We start from the raw sequence: 17,967 nt of genomic DNA, 5'->3' as shown, positions 1-17,967 counted from the left end.
AAGTGGGAAATTAATTACATTTTATTTCCTAGTTTGCTGTCTCTGAGATTACTTTAATGTGATTGGCTGCTTAGCTTACTTGATGACATTCCTGTTGCCAGATGCTTGGAGATCCTATTGATTTGATGGCAGATTCAAACAGATGTCAGGAAAGCAGAAATCCAAACCACCGAGAGTGCAGATTTTTGCAGGCAGATTTCTTTGAGGTGAGGTGAGTGGTGAGTGGCATCACTTCACCACTGACCACAAAATTCAGGCCAAAGTATCTTGTGTTGTATGGGGGGAGCTAATAGTTCGATCCATATAGATTCTGCTTTCCTCACAACAGCCTATGACATCCTTACACTGCAAAAATGTGTTATTACTGCAAAGTCATATAGCATGACACAAATAATGCTCCAATTTTGTTTTAAATCGTGCCTTGAGCTTTTTTGAATGCTGACTCTCATTCTGTTCTTGGGCTTTCTCGTGTATCTTTTCTAATGCTTTTCTTCCACTGCAGTATTTTTATTAATCCTGCTCTACCTCTCTAATCCCAGGCCTAGACTTTCCCCATACTCCTGTCAATATAGTTTAATTTCCCACCCACAGTTTTACTGATTTTCTCTGTAAGGACGTTGCTGTCATTTTAGATGGATGGAGGTAATCATAAGACCAGAAGACATAGGAGCAGAATTAGGCCGAAATTCAATCATGGCTGATATTTTTCTCACCCTATTCTCCTGCCTTCTCCCCATAACCCCCCAACTGGTTTCACTAAGTGGGCTAGACAGCTGGTTTGTGATGCAGAACTTCTTCCATCGGGCAGGAGATATAGAAGTCTGAGAACACGCACGAACAGACTCAAAAACAGCTTCTTCCCCACTGTCACCAGACTCCTAAATGACCCTTTTATTGACTGACCTCATTAACACTACACCCTGTATGCTTCATCCGATGCCAATGCTTATGTAGTTACATTGTATATCTTGTGTTGCCCTATTATGTATTTTCTTGAATTTTGTTTAATTCCCTTTTCTTCCCATGTACTGAATGATCTGTTGTGCTGCTTGCAGAAAAATACTTTTCACTGTACCTTGGTACACATGACAATAAACAAATCCATCCAGAACAAGGCCAGCAGCGCGGGTTCAATTCCAGTACAAGCTGAGAATTCTAAATTCTCCCTTCGTGGACCCGAACAGATGCCTGATGTGGCGGCTAGAGGCTTTTCACAGCAACTTCATTGTAGTGTTAATGTAAGCCTACTTGTGACAATGTGACAATAAAGATTATTTATTTATTTAGTATTTATTTTATAACCCCTGATCACCTTATTGATCAAGAACCTATTTATCTCTGTCTTAAAGGCACTCAGTAATTTGGCCTCCACAGCCTTCTGCGGCGAAGAGTTCCACAGATTCACCCCCCTCTGGCGGAAGAAATTCCTCCTCATCTCTGTTTAAAAGGATCGTCCCTTTAGTCTGAGATTGTGTCCTCTGCTTCTAGTTTTTCCTACAAGTGGAAACATCCTCTTCACGTCCATCTATCCAGGCCTCACAGTATTCTGTAAGTTTCAATCAGATCCCCCCATATCCTTCTAAACTCCCAATGAGTACAGACCCAGAGTCTTCAACTGTTCCTCATACAACAAGCTCTTCATTCCAGGGATCATCCTTGTGAGCCTCTTCTGGACCCTTTCCAAGGCCAGCACATCCTTCCTCAGACATGAGGTCCATGTGGTGTCTGACCAGAGCCTTATACAGCCTCAGAAGTACATCACTGGTCTTGTATTCTAGCCCTTTTGACATGAATGCTAACATTTGTCTTCCTAACTGCCAATGAACCTGCACTCTAATCTTAAGAGAATATGGACTCCCAAGTCCCTTTGTGATTCTGAATTCCTGAGCAGTTCCCTATTTAGAAAATAGTCTATGCCTCCATTCCTCCTCCCAAAGTGCATAACCTCATACTTTTTCCACATTCTTCCCTTGTCCCAGAAATTTTCCCGATTTCCCACGAATGTGAATTCTCCCCTCCCACAATAGCCTGCAAACAGGCGTTGACGATCCCCTGAATTCCCACCAGTGCCAACAACTCCGTAATCAAACTCTTACTCGCTTTGCAAATACTAATTGCGGAATACAATTACTGTCCAACAGCAACTCAAAGTTGAATTCCCACTCTTTTGGTACCTCATATTCTGGAGGAACCTTCATCAAAGCAATATGTTTGAAGCAAGGGCTTAGGAGTGCAGAAGGAAGGGGCTGTTTAGCACAGGGCTAAATCGCTGTCTTTGAAAGCAGACCAAGGCAGGCCAGCAGCACGGTTCAATTCCCGTAGCAGCCTCCCCGAACAGGTGCCGGAATGTGGCGACTAGGGGCTTTTCACAGTAACTTCATTTGAAGCCTACTTGTGACAATAAGCAATTTTCATTTAATTTCATTTTCAAGTGCAATGTGAGCGGGGATTTGGGTGGATTTCCACAGCATGGATTTCCACTGTAAGGTGAAGAGGAAGGGGACGGACAAAAGGCTGGCGTTAGAAGAAAGACGAATTGTGTGGAGCATGACAATCCCACAGAAAGTTACAAAAGTAGAGAGGACCTCGACATCCTTGTTCTTATCCACCTATTTTCTCCCTCCTGTCACCCCATCTACATTGAATCAGCAGTTGCAAACATAATTAACATTCTGTTATAAACGTACTCAGTTCCTCTTTCTTGGAGAAGTGTATTTTCATCACAAATACAGATTTATCTCCATAATCGTGCAGGTTATTATGACACCTTTAGAGATTTGCCCTGGGGTGATTTTACAAAGAGCTATAACTAGAAAGAGCATCTATGTCTTTATGTTCAAAAACATACTTACTTTTAAATGTTACTCCACAAACATAGTGCTTTTTAATACTGTTTTTATTTACATATACCAGTAGATCCCTTTTTCCATTACATATCGGGAGTCAAGGCTAATTTCTGTGGGCAGGATTCTCTGATCCTGAGGCGAAGTGTTGACGCCGTCGGAAACACCGGCGTGTTTCTCGACGGCATCAACACGGCCTCAGGATCAGCAATTCTGGCCCCTACAGGGGGCTAACACGGCACTGGAGCGGCCCATGCTGCACCAGCTGCTGATCCTGGCATGAACTGGGCGCCGCAGCATCCGTGCATGGGCACTGGGGATGGCGCAAAGCGTGCATGGGCTGTGGCACCGGTGCCAACTCACGCATGCGCGGTGTCTTCCTTCTCCGCGCTGGCCCCGCGCAACATGGCGCAGGGCTACAGGGGCTGGGGCGGAAGAAAGGAGGCCCGAAGCCAGAGAGGCCGGCCCGCCCATCGGTGGGCCCCGATCACAGGCCAGGCCACATCGGAGGCCCCCTCCCGGGGTTGGACGCCCCCTCCCCCCCACAGGCCGCCCCCCCGACCCTTCCACACCGAGTTCCTGCCGGCTGAGAGCAGGTGTGAATGGCGCCGGCGGGACTCGGGTTTTTTGACATGGCCGTTCGGCCCATCCCGGGCCGAGAAACGTCGGGTGGGGGCCGCGACTGTGCTGACGCCAATGACGCTGATTTGCGCCGGTCGCAGGGGTTCTCCGGCCCGGCCCCGGGCTGAGAGAATCCCGCCTTGTGTTCCAGTGAAGTGGGGGATATTTGGCACATGGTTCATTGGTCCCATACATTTTAAAGTAATACAGAATACTCCCTGATAAATTCCTACATTCAGTTTATAATGGGAATTGCCTACATAAACTGATGACCATGTAATTATACCTTGCTGCAGTACCTCCACTAGCCAGAGTCTACCACAACATGTAAAGTTTCATCGAACCCCTACTATGAAACAGAATGAGGCCATTCAGCCCATCAAGTCTTCACCAACGCTCCAAAAGGGCACACCACCTGGGTGCACTCCCCCGCCCCATCCCTGTGGCCCCACAACTCCACACAACCTTTGGACACTAAGGGGCAATTTAGCATGGCCAATCCACCTAACCTGCAGATCTTTGGCTGTGGGATGAAACCCAAGCTGACACAGGGAGAAAGTGCAAACTCCACACAAGCTTGGAGTTGAACCTGGGTCCCTGGCACTGTGAGACAGCAGTGCTAACCACTGTGCCACCGTGCCACCCATTGGCTGTTTTCATTATAACTTTGAGCATCATGATTTCTCATGAATAGGTTCACAAAAAATCTATGCAGAATATAATGGGCACGATTTTCCTTCACTGGTGAAGGAATGTCACATGCCGTTCACATCATGGACAGTTGCCTACAGATTTTGTGGGTCGGTTAGTGATGATTTCCCCTAATCTGCAGACAGTCTCACAGTGTGGTACGCTCTACAGGGAAGTTGTGTGTTTATGTGAGCAAGCCAGGAGATAGCAAAGTTCTTCAACCAATCAGCTTGAAGAATTCTCAAAACCATCAGGAAGTATCAAAACGGGGGCAGCATGGTGGCGCAGTGGGTAGCACTGCTGCCTCACGGCGCTGAGGTCCCAGGTTCGATCCCAGGCTCTGGGTCACTGTCCGTGTGGAGTTTGCACATTCTCCCCGTGTTTGCGCGGGTTTCACGCCCACAACCCAAAGATGTGCAGGGAAGGTGGATTGGCCACGCTAAATTGCCCCTTAATTGGACAAAAATTAATTGGGTACTCTAAATTTATTTTTTAAAAAGGAAGTATCAAACTGGAAATGCAAAATAGATTTAAATCATGTACAGGAAGAAAAATAACAATTGGGAATACAGATGTGATTAAAGGAGAGAGATAAAATAGACAAAAGCAAAGAAAAAATACTTTTTTCCTAAATTCTCCAACATTAATTTTATTCAGCGGGAATGAGACACCATACTTGAAAATGAATTGTTCAGTCTCAGGAAAATTGTTCAGTAATGATAATTTATTACACTCTGTAAAAACAACAATCACTCCTGATTGCACCAGCCCTAAATGGTGCAGCCCTAAGTTTACACTTTTCCATGTCAAGACGATTAGTGAGGGGTTCAACAGCACATCCTGATGAAGAGCAAAGTATCTCTGACAGCAAGTTATGGATGTCTGTGATTAACTACAGATTTGTCAAAACTAAACGTTGCTGTCAGGTTTACCGTATAATGATGTCTAATTCTGATAGCTTTGCCATTGTTATTCTTGCTTTCCCTTCTATTCCTCGGAGTCTGCTCCAATTAGAGTCAAGAACATAAATGGATGACTTGTTCCAAGGTTTTGCCAAAGTCATACTAAACCAGCCGCTAACAGGTTTGAACAAGTGTTCTCCCTCTAACGTTGCTTCCTGTTTTCGGCATCGGCTCACCACAGTGATGGTGATTTGATATGCAAGTCAACAGCATAGAGGATTGTGAGTATGAAGCAATAGTCCACCACACTGATTCATCTGTATTATCATTTGTTGCCATTTTTTCCATCCTCACCCAAAACATTTCTTCAATTTCCAACCCTAGTTAATATTCTTTTGCTTACCTTTTCTAGTATTGGTCTTCATTCAGTCACCGGGAGGCATGCAATAGCAGTCCGGGGTGCTTACCCTGGAATCTTCTTGTCATTTCTACAGGAAAACAGATTCTGTTCTGCACTTTCTATGAAAGGTGATAGAGAGTAGCAATGTTCTACCTTTTGAATAACAGACATGAACCTAAGACCTACTACGCCATAGCTTCCCCCACTATATATAAATAAAATACATTGGCCAGGATTTTCTGCTCCCCCCACCACCCCTCCCCGTGGCAGGTTTATGGATGGCCGAGGAGGCCCACCATTGGCCGCCAGCAGGAACATCCGGTCCGGCCAAAGTCAATCGCCATTAGCATTGTTCACTCACCGTGACACCGGGGAACTTGCCATGGGGGGCTGCCTTCAGCAGGACAGGAAGACCTAAATGACAGGAAGGGCTGGAAAATCCCACCCATTGTTGTTCAGCCATAAGTGTTATGTGTAAATGGACGTCGGTGAAAAGTTCCCATCCACCACTACTGTAAGGGTCCCTCATGTTTGTTTCCTATCTATTCCACTATTTCCCCTTTCTTTTATTTTTGCTAATGCCATTTTAATCCATGGACGAGTAATGGTCCTGTGTCTTTAATGCAACCTGTAACTTTAACTCAAGCAGAAGCCATGGCCTGTGCCTTTAATTCAAGCAGGGAAAATCCAGAAGGCATGAGTGATGACTCACTTTGATTGATTTGGCTGGTGGCCCAAAAAGCAGTGTTCTGCCCAGCAACTGAAGGTGTTTGGATATTTTTCTGGAATGTTTCTCAGAGTCACAATGCGTGCATTTCATTTAATTTTGATTCTGCAAGTTGGATGGAGGAATCTGACCAAATCACCCCAGGAATATCCAGTTAATTCTCACCAAATGGCCCACTGTAAGAACCACCTCTCTCTTCAGCGGCTGTGCAAGCAGAATCCATACCTCACTCTCTCCATAAGTAAGTAATGCAAGCAGAGATTCTGATAACTTTCTTTTCAGAACATACTGGTCTGAATCTCTCCTGGAAAAGCTGTGAGTAAAATATTGCTAACTGCAAGGAAGATCATTACGGGTTGTAGGCCAGAAACTTTAGACCACACTCATACTATGAAGAGAGTGCACTAAGTAACTCAACATCTGAAACAACGACTGAAATAAGAATCTTTTGACATTAATCATTATTATTTTTCACCTTTTTTCTTCCCCTCTGTTTGTTTGTCTTGTGTGTGTGGGGGTGGAGGTGAGGCAGTTAAGGGTTGTCAGAAATTAAAGGATATTTAACCAAATGTATTCGCTGCATATTTCATATGTTTCCCAGTTATAAATAAGCAGTAATTAGGTTTAAACTTACAAACCTGGTGACTGTAGTAATTAGGCAACCATGGGCCAAAGATTTCAGGTATTTTGATATGAATTATCAGTTAATTCACTTAGAACATAGAACATAAAACAGTACAGCATAGTACAGGCCCTTCAGCCCACGATGTTGTGCCGACCATTGATCCTAATCTAAGATCAACCTAACCTACATCCCTTCAATTTACTGCTGTCCATGTGCCTATCTAAGAGTCGCTTAAATGTCCCTTATGACTCTGACTCCACCACCTCTGCTGGCAGTGCATTCCACACACCCACCACTCTGTGTAAAGACCTTACCTCTGACATCTCCCCTATACCTTCCTCCAATCACCTTAAAATTATGTCTCTTCATGACAGCCATTTTCACCCTGGGGAAAAGTCTCTGGTTATCCACTTTATCCATGCCTCTCATCACCTTGTACACCTCTATCAAGTAACCTCTCTGCCTTCTTCGCTCCAGTGAGAAAAGCCCTAGCTCCCTCAACCTTTCTTCATAAGACATGCCCTCCAGTCCAGATAGCATCCTGGTAAATCTCCACTGTACCCTCTCCAAAACATCCACATCCTTCCTATAATGAGGCAACCAGAACTGGACACAATATTCCAAGTGTGGTCTAACTAGGGTTTTATAAAGCTGCAGCAAAACCTCGTGGCTCTTAAACTCAATCCCCCTGTTAATGAAAGGCAACACACCATACGCCTTGTGTTACGATCCTGGGACAAGTGGGGCTACAATTAACCATGCACTTGCCAAAGGTGTCATAACACTACCTTCCTCCATCTGGCTGATTTTCACATTGGACAACTTCTCCTTCAACTCCACTTACTCCCTCCAAATTAAAGATGTTGCTATGGTTACATGCAAAGGCCCAAGCAATGCCTGCTTTATGTGTGATATGTGGAGCATTTTCTATTCCTCTCCTATTCAGGCTCTGTTCCTCACCTCTTCCTCCAGTACATTGATGATTGTGGTATTGCCTCATCCTGTTCTTATCCTGAACTGGAAAATGGCATTGTCTTTGCTTCCATTTCTACTCTTCCCTCATCATCACATATTCCAGCCCTTCCCTTCCTTGACTTCTCTATCTCCATTTCTGGGGATAGGCTCCCAACCAATATTCACTACAAGCCCACAGACAGCCACAGTTGCCTTGACTACACTTCCTCACATCCCACTTCCTGTAAAGATTCTATTCCATTCCCCCAGTTTCTTTGTCTCCTCACATCGCTTTAGCCAGTGTAACCTTCTGTACCAGTGCTTCCGATATGTCTTCTTTTCTTCTCAATCTGCACTTTTACCATCTCCTTTTTCACCCTGCAAGACCACAAACACTCCTTCCAAGTGAAGCAGTGATTTACTTGTACTTCTTTCAACTTAGCAGACAGTATTCACTGTTCACAATCTGGTCTCCTCTACACTGGAGATGCCAAACACAGACTAGCTGACCACTTTGTGCAACACCTCTGCAAGCAGGCTCTTGTCATTTAAATTCCCTAACTGCTGCTACTTGGACGTTTTTTATTCTTAACTTCTAGACTGTCCCCATGAATTTCAGTGCAAGTTTGAGGAACAGCACTTCAATTTTCAAATCGGCACTTTACAGCCTTCTGAACTCAACAATGAGTTCAAAACCTTAAGGCCACACCTTCAGTATTGTGTGCAGTTTTGCTCTCCGAGTTTAAGGAATGACATTCTTGCTATTGAGGGTGTCCAGCGAAGGTTCACCAGGCTAATTCCTGGGATGGCAGGAATGACATATGAAGGAAAACTGGATCGACTGGGCTTGTACTCACTGGAGTTTAGAAGAATGAGAGGGGATCTCATGAACATATAAAATACTGATGGGACTGGACAGGTTAGATGCAGGAAGAATGTTCCCGATGTTTGGGACATCCGGAACTAGGGGTCACAGCCTAAGCATAAGGGGTAAGCCATTCAGGACTGAGAGGTGGAAGAACTTCTTCTCTCAGAGAGTTGTGACTTGTGGATTTCTGTGCCACACAGAAATCTGTTGGGGCCAGTTCATTGGATATATTCGAGAGTGAGCTGGACATGGCCCTTGCGGCGAAAGGCATCAAGGGGTATGGAGAGAAAGCGGGAGTGGGATGCTGAATTTGCATGATCAGCTATGATCATATTGAATGGTGGTGCAGACTTGAAGGGTGGAATGGCCTACTCCTGCAATTATATTCTCTATTTCTGTCTAGCGTAGAGATAACAATGTAAGAAATAGGAACAAGAGTATGCCGAATGCCATCACCCCCTTTGCCCCCCCCCCCCCCCCCCCCCCCCCGCTTCCACCCCTCCCACCCCCACCCCAAAGCCTGCTCCACCATTCAATAAAATCATGATTGATATTCCTCATGGTGAATTTAGTAACAGCTGGGAGACAAGCTACAAAGTACTTTGGGGGCAGAGCTTCAAAGATGGTGGGGCGGGAGAGGTTGAGATAATTGAGATTATAGGTACAGTTTTGGAAACAAAGAAAATAATTAGCACTTCACGTGGTTTAAAAAGTGATAGCAGTTGAGAAAGGAATTTACTTCTCTGCCTTTTGGCTAAGATCAAGTGGAGGATCAAGCCCAAGATCAGGTGCAATGCCTCTTCTTGTCAGCTGGGATCTAGTATGTCTCTCTTGTGGGGACGATGAGTTAGATTCAATTTGAAATGTACTTGTTTTTGGGAGCAAGCAAGGAGCTGGATTAGGGGCTTGCGCTGTCCACACTTCACATTGGCTTTGGAACTCTGAGAATTTGTATTTTTTTTATGTTGAGAAAGGAGTTCAGAATAAGTGATTTGTGATAGAGGAGATTACAATTGCCCTTTTCCTCTCAGGGGATTTGACTGCAGATATAGAGTGGTAGGAATATTTACGGTAGTTAAGCCAAAGCTGATAGTTGGTTACCAAGTCAGTTATGCATCGTGCTCGACAGTATCAGAGGTATGAAGTCAGGAAGGCCACTGGGCCGGATGGGTACCCAGCGGAATTTTATAAGGAATTTGCGACGGACCTGGCACCGCATCTGCTGGGCGTGTTTAATGAAACACTGGAGTAGGGGGAGTTGCCAGAGATGATGACGCAGGCAGTAATCGCACTAATCCCGAGAAACGGGAAGGACCCAGTGGAATGTGGCCCATATCACTATTAAACACAGATGTGAAAGTATTGCTAAGTTGTTGGCGGGGAGGATTGTGTCCCAGGGGTGGTTGCAGAGGATCAAACAGGCTTTGTGAAGGGCAGGCAACTCGCGAGTAATATAAGACGGCTGTTGAATGTGGTGATGAATCTGTCGGGGGCTCTGGTACTGGAAGTGCTGGTGTCAATGGCCGTGGAGACAGCATTTGATCGGTTGGAGTAGTGGTGCTTGTTCGAGGTTTTGGACGGATTGGGTTTGGGCTGAGATTTGTGGCATGCGCGCGGTTGCTGTATGTGGCACCAAGTGCGAGTGTGAGGATGAATGATGTGAGCTCATGAAGCTTTGACTTACACGGGTACGAGGCAGGGGTGCCCGCTGTCGCTGTTGCTGTTTGCGCTTGCCATAGAGCCGCTGGCGATGGCTCTTAGGGGTTCGGTGGAGTGGCGGGGGGTTATGAGGGGACAGAGGGAGCATCGGGTGTCGCTCTATGCCGATGACCACTTGCTGTATGTTTTGGATCTGTTGGAGAGTATGGAGGGATTATGGTGGGGTTTCGAGGGTTCTCGGGGTACAAACTGAATCTAGGGAAAAGCAGGGTTTTCCCAGTGAATGAGCTGGGACAGCAGGCTAATTTAGGGGGATGCCATTTACGGTAGCGAGGGATAGGTTTCGGTATTTGGGGATTCAGGTAGCGAGGGAATGGACGCAGTTCCATAAGTAGAATTCAACAAAGCTGGTGGAGGAAGCCAGGGAGGATCCTGAGAGATGGGGTACACTACACTTAACGTTGGTGGGGAGTGGTGAAAATGAATATTCTGCCGAGGTCCTTGTTTATATTTCAGGCTCTCCTGATCTTTATACCAAAAGCTTTTTTTTCGGAAAGTGGACACGATCATTTCGGACTTTGCATGGGTGGGGAAGGTGCCGAGGGTGGGAAGGACCCTGCTACAGAGGCAGAGGGTGGGGTTGGCATTGCCAAACTTGCTTCATTATTATTGGGAACGAATGTGGACAAGGTGCGGCGGTGGTAGAAAGGAGAAGGAGTAGAGTGGGTTAGGTTGGAGGAGAAATCCTGTAAGGGGTCTAGTTTGGGGGCTATGGTGATGGCAGCGTCGTCAATGGCTCCGAGTAGGTATTCAAGGAGCCCCGTTGGTGCAGTCCACGGTGAAGATATGGAATCAGTTGAGGAGGCATTTTAGGGTGTAAGGAATGTCGGTGTTAATGACGCTGTGCGAGAATCATAGATTTGAGCCGGGGGGAGATGGATCGTGTATACAGGAGATGGAGGTCAAGATGAGGAATCTGTACTTGGAATAAGGGTTTGCCAGTCTGGAGGAGCTAAGGGGTGGGTAGAGCTGCTGAGGGGGAGTGAGTTCAGGTATCTGCAGGTTAGGGACTTTGCCCGAAAGGTCTGGAGAGGGTTCTCTAGGTTGCCGGGATAGACCCTGCTGGAGGGACTGCTGCTTCTGGATGTAGAAAGGGAGGGAAGAAAAGTGGCTGGGGGAGCAGGGAGGCGAGAGGGTGGTAACGATCAAGGAGAAATGGGAAGGGGAGTTGGAAGCGGAGATCAATTGGGGAGTATGGAGTGAGGCACTCCGTAGGGTAAACGGTACCTCCTCCAGTGCAAGGATGAGTCTGATACAATTTAAAGTGGTGCAGAGGGTGTATATGACTCGGGCAAGAATGTGAGGGTTCTTTCAAGGGGTAGCAGATGAGTGTGGGAGATGTGGGTGGGGGCCAACCTATCACGCGCCCATGTTTTGGGGTTGCGAAAAATTAGGAAGATTCTGGGTGGGAGTGTTCACGGTCTTAGCCAGGGTACTGGAGGAGGTGCACCCGGACCCTTTGGTGCCGATATTTGGGGTTTCAGAGAAGTCGAAACTCATGGAGAGGAGAAAGGCCGGTGTCGTGGTCTTCGTCTCTCTGATTGCACGGCGGCGCATTTTGCTGGAGTGGCGGTCGGTATCGCCACCGGGGGTAGCGGCCTGGTTGGGTGACCTGTCTTCCTGTGGTTGGAGGAGGTAAAGTGTGAGTTAAGAGGCTCTGCAGGGGGGTTTGAGAAACGGTGGGGGATGTTTGTGACCGTGTTTGAGGAGCTTTTCGGCGCTGGGGGAGGGGGGAGGGTGAAAAAAGGGGAAAATCTGTACAGAGTGTATAGTTGATTACTGGGAAGTATGTTTCCCAGGGAGCTTATTTGCTGTAACCTGTTTTGATACATGTTTGTAATAAAATACATTTTTAAAGAAGGGGGTTATGCATCATGTGCACTCAAGACTTCGCTTCTTCCCTTTGGGAATTCAGTGGTGGGAGATTGAATTGGAGAACAGTGGAGATGGAAGCCCATGATATATGATGTGAGGTTGAGGGCATCAAAGGAAAAATGCAGGAAAACTGGGCAGGTCAACAGCGACCAAAATATCAGGCTAGTGGAGGTAGAGAGGAGATGGAGGTGAAGGCTAGAAATGATGCTGTGAAGGGAGTTGGGGATATTGCTTCCCTGAGGTGGAATTTAAAAACTGAGGGTAGCAAGGATGAGATCTGGATAGTGAGACACAAGGAAGAGCTTGGAGGTGGCGAATTCAATGTGGTGGCTAATTCTGCGCGCAGTTAATGAAACAGTTAAGGGTTAATTAAACAAATGTAATGCCACTGGGATAATTCGGAACCATAAAACCATATCTTAGCAAGAAATCAATTAGGCCAATTTCCTCCCATCATTCTCCTCCTCTTGTTCAGGCTTAGACGACACACCATTTTCTGCTTTTGAAAAATATTTTATTCAACATTTTCACAACAAAATCTGAGACATCCCTCCCCACCTAACCTCCACCCCCGCCCACCCTACGACAGCAGCCATATCTCCAAAATGTAAAACAAACAAACCTCATCTCTGGTGGAACCCCTCATCCACCCCTCAGGACAAATTTCACCTTCTCCAAATACAGGAACTCCGATAGGTCCCTCAGCCATGCCGAAGCACTGGGGGGAGAAGCTGACCACCGCCCCAACATAACCCACCTGCGAGCAATCAGCGAAGTGAAGGCTGACCATCTGCCCCTGCTCCCATCTGCAGCTCTGTCATCTCCGACACCCTGAATATGGCCTCCAGCGGACTCGGTTCCAGTTCCATATGTAGAATTTTGGAGATGGTGCTGAACAATGACCCCCAATATTTCTTCAACTTTGGACAGGACCAGAACCTATGGACATGATTGGCTGGGCCCCTCCCACACCACTTGCAATTGTCCTCAAATCCATCAAACAGCCAGCTAATCCTTGCTTTTATTAAGTGCGCCCTACATACAGCTTTTAACTGAATCAGCTACGGCGTCACATGTGAGATTGAGGCAGTGACCCTTCGCAATACATCGCACTATAATCCTTCTCCCAGCTCCATCCTCAACTCTTCCTCCCACCTGACCTTAATCCCTTCCATGGTCTCCATGGACTACATGTTCCTGCTGGGTAGATGCAGGGAAGATGTTACCAATGATGGGTGTGTCCAAATCCAGGGGTCACAGTCTGAGGATTCAGGGTAGCCATTTCGGACAGAAATGAGGAGACATTTCTTCATCCAAAGAGTGCTGAGCCTCTGGAATTCATTACCACAGGAAGTAGTTGATGCTAAATCATTGAATATATTCAAGAGGCGGTTAGATATAGCACTTGGGGAGAACGGGATAAAGGGCTATTAGGAGAAAGCAGGAGTAGGCAATTGAGCTGGAAGATCAGAGATGATCGTGATGAATGGTGGAACAGGCCCAAAGGACCAAAAGGCCTCTTCTGCTTCTATCTTCTATGTATCTATGCTTTAGATCACCGAAACGAACTCACGCTCCAGCTCCCCCACCAACAGCACCTCCTTCAACAATGAGTATGAACGACGGTGCCACCAGACAGCTTGTGAAAGCCTTTCTAGCAAAATTCCGCACCTGCATATAGCTGAAGTCCTCCTCACATTGTGGCCCAAACTTCACCCCAGCCCCTCCAAACTAGTAAATCTCCATTGCAGAACCAGATCCTTCATCTTTTTCCCCTTTCTCCTCCCATCCCTTGAATCTCCCTGGCTCGAAGCTATGATTCTCTCATCGGCATCACCCTCGGCCCTGCCCTCAACTTGAAGTGCTGTTGGAATTGCCCCCAGCCTTCAGCGTGGATACCACCACCGGACTACCTGAGTCCTTTCCCGGGGCGAATGGTAATGGCGCTGTCACCGGCGCCTGCAATCTTGCGCCCTTAAAGGAACCCGCCTACATCCGCACCCTGAGAGCCCCAATCTCCCTACTCCAACCCCGCACTTTCTCCGCAACAAGCTCAGAAGGGCCAAGACCCCCGGCTGGTATCCCTTTTCTTTGATGCAAAATACCTGCACCCCAAATACCTGAAGTGAGTTGTCGCTCTCCGAAATGGCAACCCTTCCACTCCCGTCCCTACACCTGGAGAGGACACAACAAAACACTCACTCTTCTCTAAATTCAATTTATACCCTGAAGACACCCCAAATTTTCCTGGCAACCCCATTATGTCCTCTCTGGTGAACCCAGGTCTGAAATGTACAGCAGCAAATCATTTTCGTTCAGAGACACCCAATGCTCCACTCCACCCCCTTACTATTCCCCTCCATAGGTCCGAACCCCTCAGCGCAATAGCCAAGGATTCAATCGCCAATGCGAACAAGAGGGGGGACATGGGGCACTGCTGCCTCATTCCCCGGAATAGTGGGAAATACTCCGACTGCGTGTCATTCGTCCACATGCAAGCTGTTGGGTCCTTGTATAATATTCTTTTTTTATTAAGGAGCAATTTAGTGTGGCCAATATACCTACCCTGCACATCTTTGGGTTGTGGGGGGGTGAGACCCTCACAAACACGGGGAGAATTTGCTAATTCCACATGGACAGTGACCTCAGCCAGGATCAAACTCAGGACCTCGGGGCTATGAAGTGCTAACCACTGTGCTACCGTGCTGCGCACCTGTAAAACAATTTTCCCCAAGCCACAAACTTAGGCCCAATCGCAAACTTCTTCAGGGCCACAATAATTTCACTCCACTCTGTCAAGTGCCTTCTCCGCATCTGACACCAACACCATCTCTAACTCCCTTTCCTCTGCCGGAGAAAGCACCACATTCAGCCGCTCACCACACGGTCGTCGACAGCTGCCTGCCCTTGACAAACCCCGTCTGATCCTCCTTCACCACCTTTTGGGGACACTCCTCCAGCCTCCCAGCCAAAATCTTCACCTGTATCTTGGATTCCGCATTCAGTAGAAAAATGGGTCTATACAACCCACACTCCACCGGATCCTTCTCCTTTTTAAGTAACAATGAAATAAATACCTGCCTCATAGCCTCCGGCAATCCTCCCCTTACGATCTGCAAACATTTCCACCATCAGCGACGCCAACTTGTCCTTAAACTTCTTATAAAACTCCACTGGGATCCTTACTTGACTGCATCTTCCCCATCACTACCTTCAATTCCTCCACCCCCAAAGGCTCCTTTAACCCGGCCCTCTCCTCCTCTCCCAACGTCGGCCACTCCAGTCGCTCCAGAAACTCCCTCATATCCGACTCATTCTCTGGTCGCTCCGACTTATATAAAGCCCTATAAAAGTCCTCAAACACCTCGTTCACCTGCTCCGATGACACCACCAACCCGCCCGTTCCATCCCGGATCCACACGATTTCCCTCACCACTGTCTGCTGACAGAGCTGGCCCACCAACAATCGGCATGGCCTTCTCATTATACTAGGCACACCACAGCCATTAACATGACTTGGGGGCTGGAAAGACTTCCCTATGATGGCATCTAACACCAGCAAAGGCGAAAAGCATCTTGTGTGGCTGCATTACTGGCCTCTGACCTTGAAGCCTTCTTCCAGAGAAATATCAGTTGCAACTGAGTGGTAGCTGAGTCAGAGGCTTGTGGGTTCAAGTCCCAAGCCAAAGACATGAGCACATAATCTTTGATTTTAGCATTTCAGTGAGAGGGTGCTGCACTATCTGACATACTGTATTTTTGGATGAGATGTTTATCAGTCTGCCTTATATTGAACTAAATGCTCCCATCACACTTTTTGAACTCCACAATGTTTCGGCAAATATTTATCCCGCAACCTATTTCACTAGAAGGGAACAGGTTATTTGGTCATCATCCCATTGCTGATTGAGACATGTTACTACAGTATACACAAATTGATTGCCATGTTTCCTACATTACAGCAAGGACTACACTCCCAAAATAATTAACTAGTCATAAAGTGCTTTGAGTTTTTGAAGGGCACTATATCAGACATTTCCCAAGAGCATAATGCAAGCAAAACACCCTGAGGATGCTGGAGATCTGAAATAAAAACAGAAAGTGCTGAAAAAGCTCAGCCGGTCAGGCATCTGTTTTAAGCCCAATATGACTTTGCTTTGGAACTGAAGGGAGATAGACATGTGATTCTTTTTGAGCAGTTAAAATAATGGGGAGTACTCTAAAAGGCAATTAGGAATAGCAACAAATGTTGACCCACCAGCAACACCCATATCCCCAAGAACTAATATATTAAAGAAATACAAATACAAGAGGGGGAGGGGGGGGGGGGGGGGGGGGGGGGGAAGATGCTCAGCTGGTGAGTGTGTGATTTAGAATAATGCCAATAGCTTGGGTTCAATGCCTGTTCGGGGTTGGTACTTGCCTCCCCACCTGTCCCTTGCACGATGTGGGTGTGTGCTCCATAAGCTATATAACAATTGTCTCTCTCTGATAGAGAGGGGACATCTACGGTCCTTTGTAGACTGTGACTAATTACCTATCCATAAATGTAAGATCTTTGGCAAACAGCAGGACGAAATCTCATAAGTTGCTATATTTGAGAGTGGCTTGAACTGCATAAACTGCATAAGGCTCCCAGGCCCCTTCTTCCTCTCAGTGTCATGGCGCTAACCTGAACAGAATTTCAGAATGCACCCCTCTAAACACACAACAGGCCAGTGAAAAGAAAGGACAAGTCAAGGAAGCCCCCTCATTTATTTATACACCAAAATGAATGGGCTGCAGACCCAATGCTCCCAAGTACCCTGAAGAATCATAGAATCCATACAGCGTAGGAGGCCATTTGGTCCATTAAGTCTGCACCGACCCTTGGAAAGAGCACCCCACCTAGGCCTACACCCCCACCCTAGCCCCATAATCCAGTAACCTACCTAACCTTAGAATACTAAGGGGCAATTTAGCATGGACAATCCACCTAACCTGTACATCTTCATACTGTGGGAGGAAACAGGAACACCCGGAGGAAACCCACGCAAACATGGGGTGAAAGTGCAAACTCCAGTCACCCGAGGTCGGAATTGAACCCGGGTTGTTGGCACTGTGGGCAAGTGCTAACCACTGTGCCGCCTTGCCACCCCAGAGAATGGTGGGAGACTTTATCTTTACATCTATCCAGCTTAATTACTTAATTCAAGGGGTTGTTTTCTGCTAAAATGCACTTATTTATATTGAAAATATAAAATATTTATCCGTGGGTAAATCCCAAAAATCCTCAGGTAATTTTCCTGCCACATTTCCTGCATCAGAAACCACCTGGGGGCGGGGGAGGAATATTAAACCCGATGTCTGAGAAAAGGGGCGGAGTAAATTGATGAAAGAGAAACACTGCTAAAAACAGAGAAAAATGAGAACTTACACATCATAAAAAATGAAAAATGGTCAGTGGAAAGTTGCACAGGTCTCATGTCACTTGCCAATCCTGGTCCTTATAATTTGGTCTTTTGTGTAAGTGTCTCTTCTGTAATGTGGCAGCGACATCTATCCAACTTAACCACTTAAAATGTTACGGAAAGCGCACGACCGAGCAATCAAAAAAGAGGGAAGGAGGGGAGAAGATGAATCTTTCCTGACGACAGCGCAGAGAAGTTTATTGTCCACCTCAAACGTTTGGCTGATTTGGTAAACGCTGATTCTTACACAACCCTTCCATTGTGCAGAGACTTCCCACCCCACCCCTCCCCGC

General features: G+C 46.7%; 1 long non-coding RNA gene across 1 annotated transcript in view; it reads right to left on the bottom strand.

Moving 5' to 3' along the window:
* Positions 1-17,922, bottom strand: part of LOC119962434 — a 117,752-nt gene extending 99,830 nt beyond the window's left edge. The window contains exons 1-2 of the long non-coding RNA XR_005459871.1: positions 17,641-17,922; positions 5,460-5,575 (exon numbers count right to left, since the gene is read on the bottom strand). This is a non-coding gene — a long non-coding RNA (uncharacterized LOC119962434). The remainder of the gene's footprint in view (positions 1-5,459; positions 5,576-17,640) is intronic.
* Positions 17,923-17,967: the final 45 nt, after the last annotated feature.

The sequence above is a fragment of the Scyliorhinus canicula genome, chromosome 2 (genome assembly GCF_902713615.1).
Source record: "Scyliorhinus canicula chromosome 2, sScyCan1.1, whole genome shotgun sequence".
NCBI classification, from domain to species: Eukaryota; Metazoa; Chordata; class Chondrichthyes; order Carcharhiniformes; family Scyliorhinidae; genus Scyliorhinus; species Scyliorhinus canicula.
Note: the sequence above shows the minus strand (reverse complement) of the source record. Positions and strands in the feature narration are given on the sequence as shown.